We start from the raw sequence: 5,000 nt of genomic DNA, 5'->3' as shown, positions 1-5,000 counted from the left end.
CTACAACATTTTCTGTTTTATTTGTGGGAAAAAAATAATTATCGATGTATTTCTTACATAATTTAATACATTGATGTAATACTTCAGTAACTACCTCTTATTGTCTCTAGTTTAATCTTATAAAGCAATCCTAAAATAATCGTTTGGTTTTCTTATATAATCTCAGTGTAATCCCATATTCTCATATAATCTGATTCATGGAGCAATTCTTAATATATATATATTTTTTTTCTAGAATATGAAATGCCCCTAAGTAATCCTAAAGTAATCTGGTTATTTTGGGTATAATTTGATCTTTAAAAGCAATCTTCAGTTAGTCTTATTATTTTCTATATAATTTAATCTAATTCTAAAATAGCTGATCCCCAGTTATTTTCTTTACTATATAATATGTAACATTAATTGTTCAGGAATCCTCAGTTATTTTTCTACATAGTTTGAGCCATCCAGTGCACGTAATCCTGAAGTGAGTCTTGTTATATTCTTTATGATTTAGTGTAAAAGTTTATGCTAAAATATTCCACAGTTTTTTCTATGAATCAGGTAACTAAACTAGCTTTCAGAGAGAGAGAGAGAGAGAGAGAGAGAGAGAGAGAGAGAGAGAGAGAGAGAGAGAGAGAGAGAGAGAGAGAGAGAGAGAGAGAGAGAGAGTAGAAATCCGGAGGCAAAAAGGAAACAAGAAAAAGGAAAAAAGAAATAAAAATCCTGTCAAAATATCTATATAGGCTTGACTTCCATTTTATTTTATTTAGTCATAAAAAAAGAAAAGTCACACACACATTCAACTTTATCGACTCCTGGGATTTTTCTTCCTTCGCTTAGAGCTAAGGTCACAGGTCACGCTGGCTTGCTGGGTCACGGGGAGGTCAAAAAAAAAAAAAAAAAAGAGAGAGGCAGTGAAGATTGATTGAAATGAATGGGACACAACACTGAGATCATATGGCGCTTGATGAGGAAGAGGAGGAGAAAGTTAGGGTGTGTTTTCAGGATGTATTTAGGATGCTAAGGGTGTAGGGAGATGAATTCGGCTGTGCTAGGGTGTCTGAGATGCCAAGTGGTGTAGGGAGACTGGATAGGGTGTTTCACGGTGTTGTTAGGGTGAAGATAGTGTGTCATGATGGTGATAGGGAACTAAAAGATGAAGGGAGATTAGGCACGGTGATTCAAGGTACTGTTAGGGTGAGCAAAGTGTGTCATTGTCTTGTTAGGCTGCTTCAGGGTGAAGGAAGATTAGGCAGGGTGATTCAGGGTGTTGTTATGGTGAGTAGAGTGTGTCAGGGTGTAAAGGGCAAGGGAAGGGTGACGGTGTTGAAGGAGCAAGGGAGATGAATAAGAAGGAAGGGATTGGCAGGGTGTTGAAGTGGCAAGGATGTGAATGTTATGGGTGGGGAGGCTGGGGAGGCGAAGCGAGGCGTGGGAGAGTCTGACAGGGAGAGTGGTCATAAAAAGGGTTGGGAGGGCGTGGTAAAACTCGTAGAAGGCGTGGGGAAGGCGTGGAAAGTAGAGGTTACTGATCCCTAACAAACACTTATGGTTACTTCTGGTTTTCTCTCTCTCTCTCTCTCTCTCTCTCTCTCTCTCTCTCTCTCTCTCTCTCTCTCTCTCTCTCTCTCTCTCTCTCTCTCTCTCTCTCTCTCTCTCTCTCTCCCCTTGATTTTCTTCCTTTTTGCATGACTTTTCTGCTTCCTTTCCTCTTCCATATTTCTCATATTTTCTTTTAGTTACCGTTATCATCTCTTTCTTCTTCTTACACGACTTTCTCTCTTGCTTCTTTCTCGTCCATATTTCTTCTTGTTTCCTTCAATTATTTCCGCCATCTATCTCTTTTTCTTTCTCTCCTCTCTCTTAATTTTTTTCTCTCTTTTCATTTAATTACCTATATCGTTTGCCTCTTTTTATTTTCCGCTTTCGCTTTCTTTCCTCATTCCTCCTCTTTCCCTTCGATCATTTCCGTCTGTTTTTCTGTCTCTCTCTTCGTCATCTCTTCTTTTCCATGTCTCGTTTCCATCAGTTACTTTTCTTCTCGTCTCTTCTTCCACGATCTCCCTTTCCTCTCTCTTCACTTTCCTCCTTTCCTTCACTTTCTGTCCTCTTATTTTCCTTTTTATCTCCATATTCCTCCTTTCCTTCCCATTCCCTCCATTTCTTGCCCTCATGTCTTTCTCCTCTTTACAATCTTCTCATTTTCCTTACCTCCCCCTTTTCGTCTTCATATCTTCCTTTTCTTTCACCTTCTTCCTGTTCTGCCATTTCTTTCCCCTTCTTGTAATCCTCTCTTTATTTTCGTACATATTCATCCTTTAGTTTTCCCTTCCTTCTCTTTTCATTTTCCATTTTCTTCTCTCCCACACTCCTTTACTTTCCCTTCTTTCTCCTCTGCCGTTTTCTTTCTTCTCTCCTTCACAATCCTCTCATTTCCCTTACCTCCCCTTCTCGGCCTCATCTCTTTCTTCTCCTCCACATTCCTCCTCTAATTTCCCTTCTTTCCCTCCCCTTGTGGCGCTCTAAGGGGGTGCTCGCCCATTAGCTGGTAAGGGGAAAAATGTACAAGCTTTATTTGTGCATTCCAGGTGAGATTACTACCTGAGAGGCTTAATTGTCCCCCTCGAAAGGTAAAGTATTCCTGACGGCTCCTGTATTCTTGGGCTCCATTAAGTAGATCACACACTCATTGGGGAAAGTGAGACCAGCGAAGGGGAGGAAGATGCAGGAAAAATGAGGAAAGGCAGGGATGGGAGGGAGGAATGAAGGAAGGCCTGGGAAGGAGGGAAGAATTAGGGAATAAAGGAAAGGAGGCTGGAATAAGAGAAGGAAGGGAAGGAGGGAGGAATGAAGAAAGGTAGGGGGAAGGAGGAATGAGGGAAGGCCAGGGGAGGAGGTAGGAATGAGGGAAGGCAGGGTTAGGGAGGTTGGAATGAGGAAAAGGGAGGTGGAAATGAAATTGAAGTGAGGAATGACATGAATTATAAGAATAGGTAGAATGAAAATAGGAAACACGAAGAAGGAAGGGAGATAAATAACAATTAGATAGATAATTAAATTATCACACTGTAATTGAATAAGTTAACAATATAAAATTTGACTCTTGTAACCGAAAACATGAGAAGAAAACGAAGGAAAGGAAGAGAGATACAAACAAACAAAAAATGAAATAAAAAAATGTACATAAAAAAGTATAAGGCAGATAACTTAAAGAACGAAAAGCAATAAAGGAAACTATGATAAAAATTGCGCCGAAAAGAAACACGAGAGAGGAGAGGAAAAAAGGACGATAAAGAAAAAAATAAAAATAAAATAAAATAAATAAATAAATAAATAAATAGAAACAAAAAGGAAAAAAAAAGCATGATCAGTAATTTAGTGCGTGAAAAGAAAAGAAAACAAGACAATGAATAATGGAAGATAGGTAGTAGATTTGTACCGAAGGAATCATGTGACGTTCTTTCCTTTCTTTTTCTTTTTTTTTTTTTTGCATCACGTAGCATTTTGTATTCTTTTGCTTTTATATCGTAAAAATCCACTTTTTTTTTTTTGCATCTTGTGCCAAACTTTTTTTTTTTTTTTTGCAAATAGCGACCGCCCCCCCCCCCGTTTTTTTTTTCCCTCTCTTGCTTTATTATGTAGCATTCCTTTTTGTTTTCTTCTTTTCTTTTGCATCATGTTTCATTTTTTTTCGTTACATAGAATTTATTTTCATTGTGTCGCAGTCTTTTTCTTTTTACATTCAGTGACTCCATATTTTTTTTCCTTGCATCATCTACCAGTTCCCTTCCCTCCACCCTTTTTTTTATATATATATAATCGCCAAAGTCTGCACCGATTACGATAACGAGGAAGCCGCAGCCACGCCGTCTCTGTGCCTTCGTCGTAGTGATGTACTGTACTTCATTAACTAATTGACGGATCAGCCGCACCTCATCCCTCCCTCCTAATGCTGTGACTGGCGATGGCTTGGCGGGGAGTGTGCTGCCTGACTGGTGCTTGCTAAGGGACAGTGATTAGGTGATTGGTGATTGTGTGATTAGGTGATTAGGTTTGGTTAGATTTTTTTCTATAGTCAGCTGTGTGTGTGTGTGTGTGTGTGTGTGTGTGTGTGTGTGTGTGTGTGTGTGTGTGTGTGAGGTGGAAGGAGAGAAAGGAGGAGATGAAAGAGAGAGACTGGAACGTTAAGGAAGAGGAGGAGGAGGAAAAGGAAGGAAAGAAGAAGCAAGAAGAAGAAAAAGAAAAGGAAATAGTATGCAAAAACAAGAACAACAGCAAGAAGGGAAACGGAAAGAAGAAATTAAAGGAAGAAGCTAAATAGGAACAGGAGGCGGAGGAGGAGGAGGAGGAGGAGGAGACCAGTTTATAGGGAGGAAAAGTGTGATAATGAAGGCGATCGCAGGGAGGAATGGCGAAAGTTACAGGATGAGAGCGTGTTGTCTCGAAGGTGATAGTTTGCCCACACCGTAAAGAGAGAGAGAGAGAGAGAGAGAGAGAGAGAGAGAGAGAGAGAGAGAGAGAGAGAGAGAGAGAGAGAGAGAGAGAGAATAGTAGGGGTCGGATGGAAAACGGAAGGAAATTGTGAAAAGAAAACGTAACCGGTACTTGAAAAAAAAAGAGGCAATTTTAATTTAACTAAGTAACTGTTGTGTATTCATTATTTAAAAAGCGAACGATAACCTCTCTCTCTCTCTCTCTCTCTCTCTCTCTCTCTCTCTCTCTCTCTCTCTCTCTCTCTCTCTCTCTCTCTCTCTCTCTCTCCCGCTCTTGGTCTCTCTACATAATCCAGCGCTGGCTAAACTGATCGGCGGACGCAATGCAAGGTTCAAGAATACACTCCTGCTCTATTGAAGTGTGCTGCTGGAATATAAGAACAACCTGGAATCATGCATCAATCTGCCCTTCTCTGGAATTCTGGGTATCGCTTCACCTTACCTTTTCCAGTCGCTTATTTTCTTGCATCGTATTTTTTTTTTTTGTTTGTGTGTGCGTGTTTGTATGTGTGTTTATTTGTGGTA

Source organism: Scylla paramamosain, chromosome 35 (assembly GCF_035594125.1).
Source record: "Scylla paramamosain isolate STU-SP2022 chromosome 35, ASM3559412v1, whole genome shotgun sequence".
Classification (NCBI taxonomy): Eukaryota; Metazoa; Arthropoda; class Malacostraca; order Decapoda; family Portunidae; genus Scylla; species Scylla paramamosain.
This window is presented reverse-complemented; position numbering follows the sequence as displayed.